The sequence below is a fragment of the Brienomyrus brachyistius genome, chromosome 5 (genome assembly GCF_023856365.1).
Source record: "Brienomyrus brachyistius isolate T26 chromosome 5, BBRACH_0.4, whole genome shotgun sequence".
In the NCBI taxonomy this organism is placed as follows: domain Eukaryota; kingdom Metazoa; phylum Chordata; class Actinopteri; order Osteoglossiformes; family Mormyridae; genus Brienomyrus; species Brienomyrus brachyistius.
Genome location: NC_064537.1, coordinates 6,540,839 through 6,560,919, shown reverse-complemented (window position 1 = coordinate 6,560,919; position 20,081 = coordinate 6,540,839). Strand labels below are relative to the sequence as shown.

At 42.4% G+C, this 20,081-nt stretch overlaps 1 protein-coding gene across 2 annotated transcripts in view; it reads right to left on the bottom strand.

Moving 5' to 3' along the window:
* Positions 1-14,996, bottom strand: part of ighd (immunoglobulin heavy constant delta) — a 93,608-nt gene extending 78,612 nt beyond the window's left edge. The window contains exon 1 of one of the 2 annotated variants that reach the window (XM_049013542.1): positions 14,982-14,996. The gene's annotated coding sequence lies outside the window, so the exon portion shown is untranslated. Of the gene's footprint in view, positions 1-5,610; positions 5,626-14,981 lie in introns of those variants that run through there. The other variant, XM_049013543.1, reaches the window with a different exon arrangement.
* Positions 14,997-20,081: the final 5,085 nt, after the last annotated feature.

Genomic DNA, 20,081 nt, shown 5'->3' with positions numbered 1-20,081 from the left:
AGTGGAAATTAGGGGGAGAATATCCATCCATCCATCCATTTTCCAAACCGCTTATCCTACTGGGTCACGGGGGGTCTGGAGCCTATCCCGGAAACAATGGGCACGAGGCAGGGAACAACCCAGGATGGGGGGCCAGCCCATCGCAGGGCACACTCACACAACATTCACTCTCATATGCATTCCCACACTAGCTCCGCCTCTTTACCAGCCAGAAACCTTCCATGTTCCCAACGCCAATGTCCATCGCCAAGGTCTGATCCATCCGGGTCCTTCCCATTCATACCTGCTGCACAAATGACACTGCTCCTGACCCCCACCTTCCATCCTGTAGATTGTGAGCCCACAAGACGCCTTCATGTACCTTCAAAGGAAAAAAAAAGCTGGCTACAGGTTCGCTGAAGATGCGTAACATCAAGGGATAGTCACATGTTCAATGCGTTTCTGTATCTGCCCTATGATTTGTTAAATAATAACCACAATCAATCTTGTTTATGGGAGTTCTTACACACCCTCAAATCAATATGGAAATAGCTTTATATTACCTCCTTATTGGAAAATTGTATCTGTCTTTTATTGGCTATTTTAACTATAAAACTCATAGAAATGTGGTTTGAGACAACTTCAAGTTAAATTGTTTCGTATTACCCACAATAACTGTAATTTAATTATGGATGAAGAAATTAATAATGAATAACAGGGAAAGTATTGTTGCGCAATAATGTATATTTTTGATTAACTGAGGCACTTTCATGGCTGGATTAATGCGTTATATAAGACTCTGTAGCTTAACAAAAAACAGGAAGCCACAGTTCAAGGTTGGGTGCCTCCCCAAGGGGAAATATTACTTTCACTTACAGCAGTTTTCACTCAACATGTTTGGGAATTGCCCTTAGCCATTAAGCTCATTTAATAACAATCTGCACAGATTATAGTCCTGGATCCTCCATTTGCCCAGCTGGAGTTTTCTCTGCAGGTTATTCAGGTTAGATAATAGCACATCACTGATTATGCGGTTAATGCCAGATTAAAGCAATTATCTCCCTGGTCATTTGATCAAATGAAACAATTAGCTCAGCATCTATGGGGGTTGGATCTTAGCTCTATGCACTATGTAGTACTAGTTCAGGAAAAGGAATGTTTTTTTTTTTTAACAGTAAGGGGCTACAGTTCTCGGCTGGTCAACAGGAACACGTTAGTTACTAAAGACAAGATGATATCAAAGAAGAGCAAAGTTGGGGTCTATTTGACCCTTGTGCTTCTTCTCTTTCACTCTGTTCTTCACTCCTCTCTCTTGACACCTTATTGTTTTTCTCTTATAATCACTTAGTTTTAAAACTTTTTACATTCTACTGTTTGGAAAAATAAACTTTCACAGATTAGTCACTCTGAACACCGAGTGCTTTTATACATTAAATCAAACTGAGGATAACTGCATTATGTCAGGTTATAGTAAAATTGCAGCCTTCATTGGAAGCAGCAAACAGAAAATAATGACGATGGTGACGGTTGTGAAATATAAATAAATATATATAAAGTGGCAGACCACGTGAAGTAACAGAGCGGGGTCAGCAAGTGCTGAGGTGCACGGTGTGTAAAAGTCGCCAACGCTCTGCTGACTCAATAACTGCAGATTTCCAAGCTTCCTCTGGCCTGAACTCCAACACACAAACTGTACTTCATGGAACAGGCTTCCATGGCCGAGCAGCTCATGCAAGCCTCACATCAAGCACAATGCCAAGCGTCGGATGGAGCGGTGAAAAGTCAAAGTGAACTTTATTGTCATTCGGACCATACAATTCCAGAGTGCATAGTAGAACGAAATTGCGCTTCTCCCGGCTACAAATATTGCACAGTGTCTCACAGTTGCCGTATTCTACCACGGAGTGCAAGTACCATCCATTGTAGGAACATTTTTAATGACTGAACTCCATAAAACAACTGACAAAAGAATTAAACCCTTTTAGTGCATTTATGTACATATTTGTTTTGCTTTTTAAAAGAAAACACTTTCTTAAATGCAAAAATAAATAAAATGATGTCAAATAAAAGTATACATATATCTTAAATTAAGGCATAAATTAAAATGCCCTTTACTGTCTGTGTTCTTGTACATTTATAGGAGGCATAAAAAAGTTCTGACAGGATTGTATCTCCTGGATGAGATAGGAATGCTGTGCTCATGTTCGTGTGTGTAAGTGAATGTGAGTAAGAGTGTGTGTGTTTAAGTCTGTTAGAGAATGAGTGTGTGTGTGTTTAAGTGTGTTAGAGAATGACTGTGTATGTAAGCCTTTAAAGGAGCATGTGGCGGTTCGATAATTCAGTGTCTCAGAGACTCACTGGCCCAAGGCTGTTGGGGGGGGGGGTGTTATGGTCTAATGTTTATATTATAATAATAGAAATATATTATAAATATAATTATGTAATATTATTCATATTAATCAAGCTACAGAGTAATATTACTAAGGCCTTGAAACAGATCTAGCTGACAACACCCCATGCTCCCCCTTAGACTCACTCCTGCATGCTTCAGGTATCATTGCGACAAAGTGTGACGGCTGCTGTCAGCCTGCTGCAAGTTGCCAAATTTAAATATTGTGTCAAACTAAGCTAACAGTTTATCTGCATACAAACAGCTTCTATTTTAACTTGTATAGCTTTACTGTAGCTTTGCTGCTGTGGAAGACAAACGGCGGTGGATGGGAGCAGCTGAAAACATCGCTTTTCTTCACCTTTCAGCTTGTTGAACAGCAGGTTTGATTACAGACTCTCGCCAGCTCTTTACCAGTACAGGTTTTGTAGAGATTACAAGCACTGCTGTTGTTTTCCTTCACTGCACCTGAGTTCACCATCTCTGTAACGGAACCGTCTCTTTGCTCTTAGTATACAGACAGGCTCCAGCTCCATGTTAATTAACTACGACAGCATCATTTTCACTGTTGTTGTATCAGTGTATTTATTGAGGAAAATAAGGACTGCTTGGGCTGAATCTCGTTATACTTTTTTATTCACACATATGCCCATAAATACGTTTCTATCGCATGTCTGTTTTAGCGGCCAATGTGAGTGAAACGCTCTCGCTTACTTTGTATGCTGGCTCTGCTCTGTGGACTGCATGCATAGACTGGGTGCTTTCTGTTGAGATGTTGAATCATTAACATTGTGCTATTGTGGTAAGCTAATTCGGTTTTACAATGGACACACTGTACAGTATGTTCGCTTTTCTTTTGATTGAAATGGTCCCAAACTTTAGACATTTTTCATTTTTTGAAGCATCGAAGCAAAGAATTCGCATCGAGGATTTTTTGTAATCGAGTTACTCGATGAATCGTTGCAGCCCTAATCCCTTCTACAGTACACTGACTCAGGTGATTAAGAGAACAATGTTTGAGAGCAACAGTTTGACTCTGTCTAACGAATGGTGCCATAAATTGGACATATACACACAATATATTCTGGCCTGACCCTCACACCCCAGAAACCCACATATCCCTGTGATCACCTGGGTGAAATTTACTTGTAACATAACCAACATTTTAATGTTTAGTTAGCAGTTTTTTAATGAATCATAATTGTATAATGATTTAGTTACTTGGTGTTTGGTAAGGAAGGGTCTACTTTACCTCAGCAATACTAACTCAATCACAAGTTATTCATGCACAGACAACTGATAACACCTTTATCCAGAGGAACTAGTTTCTGAGTAATTAATTAATAATTTGTTAATCATGAATATAAGAATAAATATGTCAGATTGTTATTCATGCTATGCAGATAAATAGTACTATTAACTACTTCCATTAGGGGACTATTAGGTAAATAGTCACCCGCACACCTTTCCACTTCGGCTCGCACAGCCGTTTATTCTGGTAAAAAAGGCACAGAATTAGTTCCCACAGCCAGACTCCCAGCGACGAGCTTCCCGCGTGACTCGAGGGCTCCCCGCGGCTAACTGGTCACACAACACATTAACCAGAAAATATTTAGGCATGTTTACTTCGTAAGATTGAACAGAATAGGGCAGGATCGCACATGTTCACACTGATTCAAGAAGGCATTAGGAGAAAACGCGTTTGTGTGACAGGTGTACTGAATATAATCTGCATTTCACTAAAATAAATTACTAATAAGCGAAGTGTGGTCCATCATTATACTGTTCAGAGTTATTTATATGATTGGTCCAGCACTCTTAAAAGCTGACAAAGTACTAGAGTGAAGCCTATTCCAAGTCTAGTACGTGTACTTCATTAGATAAGCATAACAATTACAACACGTAGCCCAGATATATTGAAAGCAGGCATACCTGTTGGAGCCGTTCTATTACAAATTTGTTTATTTTTTCATAATCCTTCTCTGGATGGCGAGAAACACTCTGTGCACTCGCTAAGACCCCATTGATCTCAATGCTGGTCCCATAAGTCGCAGCGATGTGAAGCAACTCCTTCGCCATGTCGATGAATCCTTGTGCTTCTATAAAAACAAAAGGTCTCAAATCTTGCACCCACATGCGAGCCATCGTGTTCCTGAGCCTGATCTTCATAATTTCTGGAACTTCTCACTTCACAAAACCAGTTATTTTGGCTGCACTCGTTTACCAAGCGATCTGCTGCTACAAGTGTGTTTCTGCACGCCAATCGTCCCCGAGTCAGGTGCATATTTGACTATGACTTTGCACGTATTACAAGCAGCGTAGGGAGTTGGTACTCCATCGCGCTCTACTCTTACAAACTATTTTTTAAAGTTGCGGGCTTGCCCAACAGATCCGTAAAAGTCATGCAGGGATCATATACTCCAACTTAGCATTGCGACGCCGTTTTCTCTGACTCCATGTTACCCACACGTCACGCGCTAATCAGGTGACCGCTTCTATTCGATAATGGATATTTATCATAGCCGTTTATGTCTTATAGATTATGCATTCAACCAACATAGCAGACAGGAGAAGATTTTTTTTTAAAAAAAACGACAACTCGGTCAATTAATGACTTTACTCGTATTTATTCGAATCACAACTGTAAATATATAAATTACGGTAGACACTGCGTATATCGGTCTTTTTCGCTATGGCCGCAGTGCATTGTGGGTCGAATCGCCATTTTGGGTGGATACAGTTCAAGTCCGAGCGATAGCCTGCGGCATTGTCTTTCGTGAGATGGGACACCCGTGCTGTGTGAGAGGCTGCCATACTAAGGCACATGGTGCCTTACACATGGTAGAAATGGTAAAAAGGTGGAGCACAACGTGAGATTTTTTCTGTTTCCCACTTGGAAAAGAGGATATGGACAGCAGGTAGAGGAGGTAACGAAGAGGCGTCGGATGGCCTGGGTCGCAGCGGTGAGACGGAATGAGATCACTTTCAACACGGTATCTCCCTTAGTGCGCGTTTGCTCTCGGCAATGCATTTTTTTGTCTTCTTAAGTTGGTATTTTCACGTTGTTTAACCTACGCTAGCCTCACTACGGAGGGTAACAGAAATGGGTTAATCTGCTCCTGTTAAACTTAGCGTTACGTAGTGAATGCTTTTTAAAGACAAAAGTAAACAGCAAAACTGTAATGACACGCTTATCAGTGCATGTATGTGTATATTCGCCTGCATGGATAATAAGCCACAATGCTGTATAAGGCTGTCACTGTGTGCTGTGCCCTGACAAACCAATGGCCTAATATAGTTTAAGTTTAGAAACATTTACAAGTACGGTTTCTATCGTTTCACATGATGTCTGGAAGGATCTGTATAAACGCATTGTATACCGATTCTGTATTCTGCTTGCCACTTCACTTTATTGGTCATATTTAAAATAAAATATATGTTCAGGCAGTGACATTTATGTGGTGTTCTTTACTCTTTTCCTATCTGAAACACCTAAATTACGAGTGTGTTTTGGTAACGAAAATTGCTCATTGTAAGACCGTGGCCGATTTTTGTCGTCACGGTTGTTTGGCCGGAACATATTATTAACGTCGGTACAGGAGACCTTGTTATTGGATCCATTCCGACTGAAAAGAAAGTCATTGTGAGGATGGAAATTTTATTATGTTAAACTTCCCGTAGGCACGCCATCGCTGTCACAACTAGGCATTTCATTGGCTGCAGTAGCTAGGTATCTCATTGGCTGTCCCGCTGAATTCTATTTCCATGGAGACGATTGTACGTTCCAAGACTACGTAAGCAATAGCCGTGTATAAATTCTGAGGCGCAGTTCCCGAGTGTCAGTACGATATCTTATAGCACTGTGTCTAGTTCTGTTACCTACACTTCTCTGAATAAGATAATAAAGATTAGTGATCTTATTATTTAAAATAATCTTTCAAACACTAAAATGTGCAGCAAAATTAATGCAGTCTGGCACGTGGAGGTGCACTTTGAAGAGCAGGGTAAAGCAGATAGTGTCTGCTTCAGAATACATAGAAGCAAGACAAGGTGCTTTGTTGTTCTGCCGATGGCTGATAAACTGAGTGAGTCTGGCCAGGCTCTGCTCAAAAATATTTCCTTAAAGTTCCTCCACCTGGACCGCAACTTACCGCATGGTGAGGAACCATGCACACCTGCGGTCCAGGATACGTGCTGCAGCCCAGCCACAGCAGCTGCGACAGGTACTGCATCACCTGCGGATCGCACACCTTTCAACAGAGTGATTAGCATATGCCCATGGCCCAAGCTCAAGAAGAAGGTAATGGAAAGTGGTAAAAAGGCCTGTATACTCACCCTGCATTATTGTTTTCAGGTGGTGCAGACGGTGAAGGAGACCCCGAGGCCCCAGATATCAATTCGGGCAGCAGACATGGGAGGATCGTTTCTTTCTTCAGATCCTTCTGGAAGATCCCAAAGATGCTGCTCAAGGTACTAGGCTTGGTTTTGAGGAGTTAAAAAGGTGCCGGACGTATTAGGAGTTTATTATGCTTCAGGTAACACTAGTCTGATGGTTGGTGTTGGCTCTGTTCACTACAGAATATCAAGAAACGACGGGCTCCATGTCCAACCTAGGACTGTCTCCTACCACCAGACCAAGGGCAGCCAAAGTCCTCCTCCGCAGCCTCTTTGCAGCCTAATTTTTGGGCTGCTCTTATGGGATTAAGATATCCCCGTAACCCTGCGAAGGAGTAAGAACTGTGGCTGGTTACATCCATCCATCCATTTTCTCCTACCACCAGACCAAGGGCAGCCAAAGTCCTCCTCCGCAGCCTCTTTGCAGCCTAATTTTTGGGCTGCACTTATGGGATGAAGATATCCCCGTAACCCTGCGAAGGAGTAAGAACTGTGGCTAGTTACATCCATCCATCCATTTTCTCCTACCACCAGACCAAGGGCAGCCAAAGTCCTCCTCCGCAGCCTCTTTGCAGCCTAATTTTTGGGCTGCTCTTATGGGATGTAAATATCCCCGTAACCCTGCGAAGGAGCAACAACTCTGGCTACCCTGTGGTCAGTTACATCTATCTATCCATCCATCCATCCATCCATCCATCTTCCAAACCGCTTATCCTACTGGGTCGTGGTAGCCTCAGCATGTTTTTGGACTGTGGGGGGAATCCGGAGTACCCGGAGGAAGCCCCACGACGACATGGGGAGAACATGCAAACTCCGCACACATGTGACCCAGGCGGAGACTCGAACCCAGGTCCCAGAGGTGTGAGGCAACAGTGCTAACCACTGCAACCACCATGCCGCCCCGTGGTCAGTTGCAGTATATTGTAAATAAAATGTGCTTTCAGTAAAATCTTGCACCCTACTGTATTGTTGTCTGGTTGTATTTATGTACATCGCACAACTGTAACTTGTCGCTGTTCTGTTGGCATCAGGACAGATAAAATATTGATTCTAAGCAGGATTTATCCTTTGCTTATATTAATGGTTTTATCCATGGCTGCTTCATTTATTCTCAATGAATGCACTTCAAAGATCTGTGTTCTTTAAGGGTATCACAGCAGTTTCTTAAACTTTATCCAGTTCACACTCTTCTTTTCTCTCAAGTGTTTGTGGAAACCTTTTAAAAAAGGGGAACTCGGTACCTTAAAAACTCAGACACGAGTTCACATTAAGGAGTCAGAACAGGAAGGTGCTCGGCAGTGGTGTAATGCTGTCTTGGTAGGTGGGTATACTGTTATACCGTATAACTGCATATATGCACTTCTCGTCTGACACATGCACATTTTCGAAAATTTTTAAGTGGGTCTACGATAAATCCATTCTTTCTAGGGGTGGGTTAGGGTTAACCCTAACGCTAACCCTCCGTTATGCCTCTGGTTTTCAAACACCCTGCCCCGCACATTCCTGCTCTACAGTACTTCTCTAGCTTTTTCTAGGCAGGCTGAGAGTTGTGATAATTGTCCTGGTCCTACTTTTTAAAAATAGGATAATCTGCCCCAAAGGTCCTCATCTGCATTCTGAACCATTGGACATTTTGCTAAAATATCTTTGGAAGGTACCTAATATTCTGCAATGGGTTGGCGCCCCATCCTGGGCTGTTCCCTGCGTTTTGCCCACAACCTCCAGAATACAAAGCTGCAGGGATTCTAGGAACTCTAGCAGCATGGATTGAAAACTGGGTATCTGACAGGAAGCAGTTAGTAGTTATTAGTAGCACAATGTCACAGTGGGCCTGCGTTCATAGCGGGGTACCGCCGCAGGGTTAAATTTTAGGACCACTATTGTGCCTGATTTAAATTAACGATATTGACACCAATACGTACAGTAAACTGGTTAAATTTGCAGACGATACCAAGGTGGGTGGTGTAGCAGATACTGATCTAGCAGCAGCAAAGCTACAACGGGATCTGAATTTAATTAGCGACTGGGCTGATACCTGGCAGATGAAATTTAACGTAGATAAATGTAAGGTAATCCATGCAGGGAGCAGAAATATAAAGTACAGATATTTTATGGGTTCCACTGAAATAAAGGTAGCTGATTATGAGAAAGACATCGGTGTGTATGTTGATGCTTCCATGTCCCACTCTCTTCAGTGTATGAGGATGTTGGGTTACATCTCTAGGTATGTGGAGTTTAAGACAAGGGAAGTGATGCTACGATTGTATAATTCCTTGGTAAGACCCCACCTAGAATATTCTATGCAGGTTTGGTCACCATACCTTAAGAAGGGCATTGCTTCCGTGGAAAAGGTAAGGCTACAAGAATGATTCCTGGTCTTAGAGGAATGTCTTATGAGTAGAGGTTAGCTGAGCTGAATATGTTTAGCCTCGAGCAAAGGAGAGTAAAGGGGGACGTGATCCAGTTATATAAGATTCTAACGGGTCTGGATGCGGTTCAGCCAAATGGTTATTTCAATATTAGTTTAAATACTAGAACTCGTGGCCATAAGTGGAAATTAGGGGGAGAATATCCATCCATCCATCCATTTTCCAAACCGCTTATCCTACTGGGTCACGGGGGGTCTGGAGCCTATCCCGGAAACAATGGGCACGAGGCAGGGAACAACCCAGGATGGGGGGCCAGCCCATCGCAGGGCACACTCACACAACATTCACTCTCATATGCATTCCCACACTAGCTCCGCCTCTTTACCAGCCAGAAACCTTCCATGTTCCCAACGCCAATGTCCATCGCCAAGGTCTGATCCATCCGGGTCCTTCCCATTCATACCTGCTGCACAAATGACACTGCTCCTGACCCCCACCTTCCATCCTGTAGATTGTGAGCCCACAAGACGCCTTCATGTACCTTCAAAGGAAAAAAAAAGCTGGCTACAGGTTCGCTGAAGATGCGTAACATCAAGGGATAGTCACATGTTCAATGCGTTTCTGTATCTGCCCTATGATTTGTTAAATAATAACCACAATCAATCTTGTTTATGGGAGTTCTTACACACCCTCAAATCAATATGGAAATAGCTTTATATTACCTCCTTATTGGAAAATTGTATCTGTCTTTTATTGGCTATTTTAACTATAAAACTCATAGAAATGTGGTTTGAGACAACTTCAAGTTAAATTGTTTCGTATTACCCACAATAACTGTAATTTAATTATGGATGAAGAAATTAATAATGAATAACAGGGAAAGTATTGTTGCGCAATAATGTATATTTTTGATTAACTGAGGCACTTTCATGGCTGGATTAATGCGTTATATAAGACTCTGTAGCTTAACAAAAAACAGGAAGCCACAGTTCAAGGTAGGGTGCCTCCCCAAGGGGAAATATTACTTTCACTTACAGCAGTTTTCACTCAACATGTTTGGGAATTGCCCTTAGCCATTAAGCTCATTTAATAACAATCTGCACAGATTATAGTCCTGGATCCTCCATTTGCCCAGCTGGAGTTTTCTCTGCAGGTTATTCAGGTTAGATAATAGCACATCACTGATTATGCGGTTAATGCCAGATTAAAGCAATTATCTCCCTGGTCATTTGATCAAATGAAACAATTAGCTCAGCATCTATGGGGGTTGGATCTTAGCTCTATGCACTATGTAGTACTAGTTCAGGAAAAGGAATGTTTTTTTTTTTTAACAGTAAGGGGCTACAGTTCTCGGCTGGTCAACAGGAACACGTTAGTTACTAAAGACAAGATGATATCAAAGAAGAGCAAAGTTGGGGTCTATTTGACCCTTGTGCTTCTTCTCTTTCACTCTGTTCTTCACTCCTCTCTCTTGACACCTTATTGTTTTTCTCTTATAATCACTTAGTTTTAAAACTTTTTTCATTCTACTGTTTGGAAAAATAAACTGGCTTTCACAGATTAGTCACTCTGACCACCGAGTGCTTTTATACATTAAATCAAACTGAGGATAACTGCATTATGTCAGGTTATAGTAAAATTGCAGCCTTCATTGGAAGCAGCAAACAGAAAATGATGACGATGGTGACGGTTGTGAAATATAAATAAATATATATAAAGTGGCAGACCACGAGAAGTAACAGAGCGGGGTCAGCAAGTGCTGAGGTGCACGGTGTGTAAAAGTCGCCAACGCTCTGCTGACTCAATAACTGCAGATTTCCAAGCTTCCTCTGGCCTGAACTCCAACACACAAACTGTACTTCATGGAACAGGCTTCCATGGCCGAGCAGCTCATGCAAGCCTCACATCACCAAGCACAATGCCAAGCGTCGGATGGAGCGGTGAAAAGTCAAAGTGAACTTTATTGTCATTCGGACCATACAATTCCAGAGTGCATAGTAGAACGAAATTGCGCTTCTCCCGGCTACAAATATTGCACAGTGTCTCACAGTTGCCGTATTCTACCACGGAGTGCAAGTACCATCCATTGTAGGAACATTTTTAATGACTGAACTCCATAAAACAACTGACAAAAGAATTAAACCCTTTTAGTGCATTTATGTACATATTTGTTTTGCTTTTTAAAAGAAAACACTTTCTTAAATGCAAAAATAAATAAAATGATGTCAAATAAAAGTATACATATATCTTAAATTAAGGCATAAATTAAAATGCCCTTTACTGTCTGTGTTCTTGTACATTTATAGGAGGCATAATAAAGTTCTGACAGGATTGTATCTCCTGGATGAGATAGGAATGCTGTGCTCATGTTCGTGTGTGTAAGTGAATGTGAGTAAGAGTGTGTGTGTTTAAGTCTGTTAGAGAATGAGTGTGTGTGTGTTTAAGTGTGTTAGAGAATGAGTGTGTATGTAAGCCTTTAAAGGAGCATGTGGCGGTTCGATAATTCAGTGTCTCAGAGACTCACTGGCCCAAGGCTGTTGGGGGGGGGGGGGTGTTATGGTCTAATGTTTATGTTATAATAATAGAAATATATTATAAATATAATTATGTAATATTATTCATATTAATCAAGCTACAGAGTAATATTACTAAGGCCTTGAAACAGATCTAGCTGACAACACCCCATGCTCCCCCTTAGACTCACTCCTGCATGCTTCAGGTATCATTGCGACAAAGTGTGACGGCTGCTGTCAGCCTGCTGCAAGTTGCCAAATTTAAATATTGTGTCAAACTAAGCTAACAGTTTATCTGCATACAAACAGCTTCTATTTTAACTTGTATAGCTTTACTGTAGCTTTGCTGCTGTGGAAGACAAACGGCGGTGGATGGGAGCAGCTGAAAACATCGCTTTTCTTCACCTTTCAGCTTGTTGAACAGCAGGTTTGATTACAGACTCTCGCCAGCTCTTTACCAGTACAGGTTTTGTAGAGATTACAAGCACTGCTGTTGTTTTCCTTCACTGCACCTGAGTTCACCATCTCTGTAACAGAACCGTCTCTTTGCTCTTAGTATACAGACAGGCTCCAGCTCCATGTTAATTAACTACGACAGCATCATTTTCACTGTTGTTGTATCAGTGTATTTATTGAGGAAAATAAGGACTGCTTGGGCTGAATCTCGTTATACTTTTTTATTCACACATATGCCCATAAATACGTTTCTATCGCATGTCTGTTTTAGCGGCCAATGTGAGTGAAGCGCTCTCGCTTACTTTGTATGCTGGCTCTGCTCTGTGGACTGCATGCATAGACTGGGTGCTTTCTGTTGAGATGTTGAATCATTAACATTGTGCTATTGTGGTAAGCTAATTCGGTTTTACAATGGACACACTGTACAGTATGTTCGCTTTTCTTTTGATTGAAATGGTCCCAAACTTTAGACATTTTTCATTTTTTGAAGCATCGAAGCAAAGAATTCGCATCGAGGATTTTTTGTAATCGAGTTACTCGATGAATCGTTGCAGCCCTAATCCCTTCTACAGTACACTGACTCAGGTGATTAAGAGAACAATGTTTGAGAGCAACAGTTTGACTCTGTCTAACGAATGGTGCCATAAATTGGACATATACACACAATATATTCTGGCCTGACCCTCACACCCCAGAAACCCACATATCCCTGTGATCACCTGGGTGAAATTTACTTGTAACATAACCAACATTTTAATGTTTAGTTAGCAGTTTTTTAATGAATCATAATTGTATAATGATTTAGTTACTTGGTGTTTGGTAAGGAAGGGTCTACTTTACCTCAGCAATACTAACTCAATCACAAGTTATTCATGCACAGACAACTGATAACACCTTTATCCAGAGGAACTAGTTTCTGAGTAATTAATTAATAATTTGTTAATCATGAATATAAGAATAAATATGTCAGATTGTTATTCATGCTATGCAGATAAATAGTACTATTAACTACTTCCATTAGGGGACTATTAGGTAAATAGTCACCCGCACACCTTTCCACTTCGGCTCGCACAGCCGTTTATTCTGGTAAAAAAGGCACAGAATTAGTTCCCACAGCCAGACTCCCAGCGACGAGCTTCCCGCGTGACTCGAGGGCTCCCCGCGGCTAACTGGTCACACAACACATTAACCAGAAAATATTTAGGCATGTTTACTTCGTAAGATTGAACAGAATAGGGCAGGATCGCACATGTTCACACTGATTCAAGAAGGCATTAGGAGAAAACGCGTTTGTGTGACAGGTGTACTGAATATAATCTGCATTTCACTAAAATAAATTACTAATAAGCGAAGTGTGGTCCATCATTATACTGTTCAGAGTTATTTATATGATTGGTCCAGCACTCTTAAAAGCTGACAAAGTACTAGAGTGAAGCCTATTCCAAGTCTAGTACGTGTACTTCATTAGATAAGCATAACAATTACAACACGTAGCCCAGATATATTGAAAGCAGGCATACCTGTTGGAGCCGTTCTATTACAAATTTGTTTATTTTTTCATAATCCTTCTCTGGATGGCGAGAAACACTCTGTGCACTCGCTAAGACCCCATTGATCTCAATGCTGGTCCCATAAGTCGCAGCGATGTGAAGCAACTCCTTCGCCATGTCGATGAATCCTTGTGCTTCTATAAAAACAAAAGGTCTCAAATCTTGCACCCACATGCGAGCCATCGTGTTCCTGAGCCTGATCTTCATAATTTCTGGAACTTCTCACTTCACAAAACCAGTTATTTTGGCTGCACTCGTTTACCAAGCGATCTGCTGCTACAAGTGTGTTTCTGCACGCCAATCGTCCCCGAGTCAGGTGCATATTTGACTATGACTTTGCACGTATTACAAGCAGCGTAGGGAGTTGGTACTCCATCGCGCTCTACTCTTACAAACTATTTTTTAAAGTTGCGGGCTTGCCCAACAGATCCGTAAAAGTCATGCAGGGATCATATACTCCAACTTAGCATTGCGACGCCGTTTTCTCTGACTCCATGTTACCCACACGTCACGCGCTAATCAGGTGACCGCTTCTATTCGATAATGGATATTTATCATAGCCGTTTATGTCTTATAGATTATGCATTCAACCAACATAGCAGACAGGAGAAGATTTTTTTTTAAAAAAAACGACAACTCGGTCAATTAATGACTTTACTCGTATTTATTCGAATCACAACTGTAAATATATAAATTACGGTAGACACTGCGTATATCGGTCTTTTTCGCTATGGCCGCAGTGCATTGTGGGTCGAATCGCCATTTTGGGTGGATACAGTTCAAGTCCGAGCGATAGCCTGCGGCATTGTCTTTCGTGAGATGGGACACCCGTGCTGTGTGAGAGGCTGCCATACTAAGGCACATGGTGCCTTACACATGGTAGAAATGGTAAAAAGGTGGAGCACAACGTGAGATTTTTTCGGTTTCCCACTTGGAAAAGAGGATATGGACAGCAGGTAGAGGAGGTAACGAAGAGGCGTCGGATGGCCTGGGTCGCAGCGGTGAGACGGAATGAGATCACTTTCAACACGGTATCTCCCTTAGTGCGCGTTTGCTTTCGGCATTTTCATGGATGCAAGTACGATGTTTTTTGTTTAAGTAGTATTACTGAATATGCATTTTTTTGTCTTCTTAAGTTGGTATTTTCACGTTGTTTAACCTACGCTAGCCTCACTACGGAGGGTAACAGAAATGGGTTAATCTGCTCCTGTTAAACTTAGCGTTACGTAGTGAATGCTTTTTAAAGACAAAAGTAAACAGCAAAACTGTAATGACACGCTTATCAGTGCATGTATGTGTATATTCGCCTGCATGGATAATAAGCCACAATGCTGTATAAGGCTGTCACTGTGTGCTGTGCCCTGACAAACCAATGGCCTAATATAGTTTAAGTTTAGAAACATTTACAAGTACGGTTTCTATCGTTTCACATGATGTCTGGAAGGATCTGTATAAACGCATTGTATACCGATTCTGTATTCTGCTTGCCACTTCACTTTATTGGTCATATATAAAATATATGTTCAGGCAGTGACATTTATGTGGTGTTCTTTACTCTTTTCCTATCTGAAACACCTAAATTACGAGTGTGTTTTGGTAATGAAAATTGCTCATTGTAAGACCGTGGCCGATTTTTGTCGTCACGGTTGTTTGGCCGGAACATATTATTAACGTCGGTACAGGAGACCTTGTTATTGGATCCATTCCGACTGAAAAGAAAGTCATTGTGAGGATGGAAATTTTATTATGTTAAACTTCCCGTAGGCACGCCATCGCTGTCACAACTAGGCATTTCATTGGCTGCAGTAGCTAGGTATCTCATTGGCTGTCCCGCTGAATTCTATTTCCATGGAGACGATTGTACGTTCCAAGACTACGTAAGCAATAGCCGTGTATAAATTCTGAGGCGCAGTTCCCGAGTGTCAGTACGATATCTTATAGCACTGTGTCTAGTTCTGTTACCTACACTTCTCTGAATAAGATAATAAAGATTAGTGATCTTATTATTTAAAATAATCTTTCAAACACTAAAATGTGCAGCAAAATTAATGCAGTCTGGCACGTGGAGGTGCACTTTGAAGAGCAGGGTAAAGCAGATAGTGTCTGCTTCAGAATACATAGAAGCAAGACAAGGTGCTTTGTTGTTCTGCCGATGGCTGATAAACTGAGTGAGTCTGGCCAGGCTCTGCTCAAAAATATTTCCTTAAAGTTCCTCCACCTGGACCGCAACTTACCGCATGGTGAGGAACCATGCACACCTGCGGTCCAGGATACGTGCTGCAGCCCAGCCACAGCAGCTGCGACAGGTACTGCATCACCTGCGGATCGCACACCTTTCAACAGAGTGATTAGCATATGCCCATGGCCCAAGCTCAAGAAGAAGGTAATGGAAAGTGGTAAAAAGGCCTGTATACTCACCCTGCATTATTGTTTTCAGGTGGTGCAGACGGTGAAGGAGACCCCGAGGCCCCAGATATCAATTCGGGCAGCAGACATGGGAGGATCGTTTCTTTCTTCAGATCCTTCTGGAAGATCCCAAAGATGCTGCTCAAGGTACTAGGCTTGGTTTTGAGGAGTTAAAAAGGTGCCGGACGTATTAGGAGTTTATTATGCTTCAGGTAACACTAGTCTGATGGTTGGTGTTGGCTCTGTTCACTACAGAATATCAAGAAACGACGGGCTCCATGTCCAACCTAGGACTGTCTCCTACCACCAGACCAAGGGCAGCCAAAGTCCTCCTCCGCAGCCTCTTTGCAGCCTAATTTTTGGGCTGCTCTTATGGGATTAAGATATCCCCGTAACCCTGCGAAGGAGTAAGAACTGTGGCTGGTTACATCCATCCATCCATTTTCTCCTACCACCAGACCAAGGGCAGCCAAAGTCCTCCTCCGCAGCCTCTTTGCAGCCTAATTTTTGGGCTGCACTTATGGGATGAAGATATCCCCGTAACCCTGCGAAGGAGTAAGAACTGTGGCTAGTTACATCCATCCATCCATTTTCTCCTACCACCAGACCAAGGGCAGCCAAAGTCCTCCTCCGCAGCCTCTTTGCAGCCTAATTTTTGGGCTGCTCTTATGGGATGTAAATATCCCCGTAACCCTGCGAAGGAGCAACAACTCTGGCTACCCTGTGGTCAGTTACATCTATCCATCCATCCATCCATCCATCCATCTTCCAAACCGCTTATCCTACTGGGTCGTGGTAGCCTCAGCATGTTTTTGGACTGTGGGGGGAATCCGGAGTACCCGGAGGAAGCCCCACGACGACATGGGGAGAACATGCAAACTCCGCACACATGTGACCCAGGCGGAGACTCGAACCCAGGTCCCAGAGGTGTGAGGCAACAGTGCTAACCACTGCAACCACCATGCCGCCCCGTGGTCAGTTGCAGTATATTGTAAATAAAATGTGCTTTCAGTAAAATCTTGCACCCTACTGTATTGTTGTCTGGTTGTATTTATGTACATCGCACAACTGTAACTTGTCGCTGTTCTGTTGGCATCAGGACAGATAAAATATTGATTCTAAGCAGGATTTATCCTTTGCTTATATTAATGGTTTTATCCATGGCTGCTTCATTTATTCTCAATGAATGCACTTCAAAGATCTGTGTTCTTTAAGGGTATCACAGCAGTTTCTTAAACTTTATCCAGTTCACACTCTTCTTTTCTCTCAAGTGTTTGTGGAAACCTTTTAAAAAAGGGGAACTCGGTACCTTAAAAACTCAGACACGAGTTCACATTAAGGAGTCAGAACAGGAAGGTGCTCGGCAGTGGTGTAATGCTGTCTTGGTAGGTGGGTATACTGTTATACCGTATAACTGCATATATGCACTTCTCGTCTGACACATGCACATTTTCGAAAATTTTTAAGTGGGTCTACGATAAATCCATTCTTTCTAGGGGTGGGTTAGGGTTAACCCTAACGCTAACCCTCCGTTATGCCTCTGGTTTTCAAACACCCTGCCCCGCACATTCCTGCTCTACAGTACTTCTCTAGCTTTTTCTAGGCAGGCTGAGAGTTGTGATAATTGTCCTGGTCCTACTTTTTAAAAATAGGAATATCTGCCCCAAAGGTCCTCATCTGCATTCTGAACCATTGGACATTTTGCTAAAATATCTTTGGAAGGTACCTAATATTCTGCAATGGGTTGGCGCCCCATCCTGGGCTGTTCCCTGCGTTTTGCCCACAACCTCCAGAATACAAAGCTGCAGGGATTCTAGGAACTCTAGCAGCATGGATTGAAAACTGGGTATCTGACAGGAAGCAGTGAGTAGTTATTAGTAGCACAATGTCACAGTGGGCCTGCGTTCATAGCGGGGTACCGCAGCAGGGTTCAATTTTAGGACCACTATTGTGCCTGATTTATATTAACGATATTGACACCAATACGTACAGTAAACTGGTTAAATTTGCAGACGATACTTTAGCCGATGAAGGAAGTGGAGTCATTGATGTGCCCTTTTAACAAGCAAGGCGGTGTTAGTGGTCCATGTCAGGTCTTCAGTGATGTGTACTTCCTGGAACTTGGTACTGCTCACTAGCTCCACACCATTGCCATGGATTGTGAGTGGACTGTGTGTTGTGTGCTTTCTCCTGAAGCCAACAGCGATCTCCTTCGTCTTGTTGATATTCAGGGACAGGTTATTAATGTCACACCAGACAGCGAGTTGCTTCACCTCTTCTTTGTAGGCTGAGTCATCGTCGTTACTGATGAGACCCACAACCGTTGTATCATCTGCGAACTTGATGATGTGGTTCTTGTTGAACTTGGCACAGCAGTCATGAGTCATCTAGGTGAACAGCGAAGGGCTTAAAACACAGCCCTGAGGAACCCCGGTGTCTACAATAATTGTCTCAGAGATGTTACTGCCAACCCATACTGTCTGAGGTCTGTTTGTGAGAAAGTCTAATATCCAATTGCACAATGAGGTGTTGATACCTAGTAGACCCAGTTTCTTTATCAACTGCTGTGGAACAACAGTAGCATGATAGAGAGATGGTATGAATTCCCAAGGTGGGGGTGGGGGGGCTGCTCTGAATGCTTGTTTAATGTTTATGTAAACATGGTCGAGTGTGTTTTCTCCTCTAGTTGCAAAGTTTACAAGCTGGTTAAAATGTGGTAAGATTGCTTTCAGGTTGGACTGATTAACGTCTCCAGCAATTATGTAAACACAGTCCGGGTTTGCATTTTGCATTGTGCTAATTGATTGGTAAAGTACGAACAGTGCTTCTGCGATGGGCTGGCCCATCCTAGGTTGTTCCCTGCCTCGTGCCCATTGTTTCCGGGATAGGCTCCAGACCCCCCATGACCCAGTAGGATAAGCGGTTTGGAAAATGGATGGATGGATGGATGGACAGTGTTTCCTTTGTGTTAGCACTGGGGGGATACACACAGCTGTGATGCTAACGGCTGTAAATTCCCTCGGTAGATAGAACGGACGGCATTTTAGCATCAAAAACTCTACACCCTCCGAGCAATGGCTGTGGACAATTTCAGCATTTGTGCACCAGTTGTTATTTGTGTAAACACACACCCCTCCTCCCCGAGATTTGCTGGTCAGAGCGCGACTTCTGTCCGTACAGAATGTTGTTAGACCATCCAAGGTAATGGCGCTATCTGGCATCGTGGAATTTAACCAAAAGCATGCTGCCACTGGATTCTGGAGCAGTGGACACAGTGGAGTGATGATGAATCACAGTGATGATGAATCAGACTTCTGGCAATCTGATGAATTAGTCTGGGTTTGCCGGATGCCAGAAGAACATTACCTGCCTGACTGCAATGTACCAACTGTGAAGTTTGGTGGAGGAGAGATAATGGTGTGGGGTTTTTCAGGGGGTGGACAAGGCCCCTTTTTTTCGGTGAAGGGAACACTTAATTCTTAAGATGTTCCTAATTATGTTTCCAACTTTGCGGAAACATTTTGGGTAAGGCCCTTTTCTGTTCCAGCATGAGTTTGCTCCAGTGCGCAAAGCAAAGGACTTTTGTTGTATTCGCACTGCAGGAACTCAGTTGTAACTCCTCGGAGGGTCCCGGAACACTTTTTAGTACTCCAGACTAGATACATTTAGTTTGAACACAGACTGCTGGAGAGACACTTACAACCATAGCTTGTTGACTGGTTAACCACAAGCATTTGTGTTAACTTGGAAGTTATGTGGACGTGCAGTAAAAGGACAGAAGTAGCGGAGAAAAAAAATTAGTAGATGGAATTATTTTTGTACTTCAATCACTTACATTTGATGCATCCGTTATTTTATTTTTTTTTTTGCTTGCGTCTCCATATTTCTGCGTTGGAAAATTCCATTGCTGGACATACTTTTGTCCAATATTGCTGGATTGGCAGAGAAACTTGTTAGTGTGTATTATTAAGATAGCATTACATTCTTTTTTATGCTATGGAAAATGAAAGATCAATCTACTGGC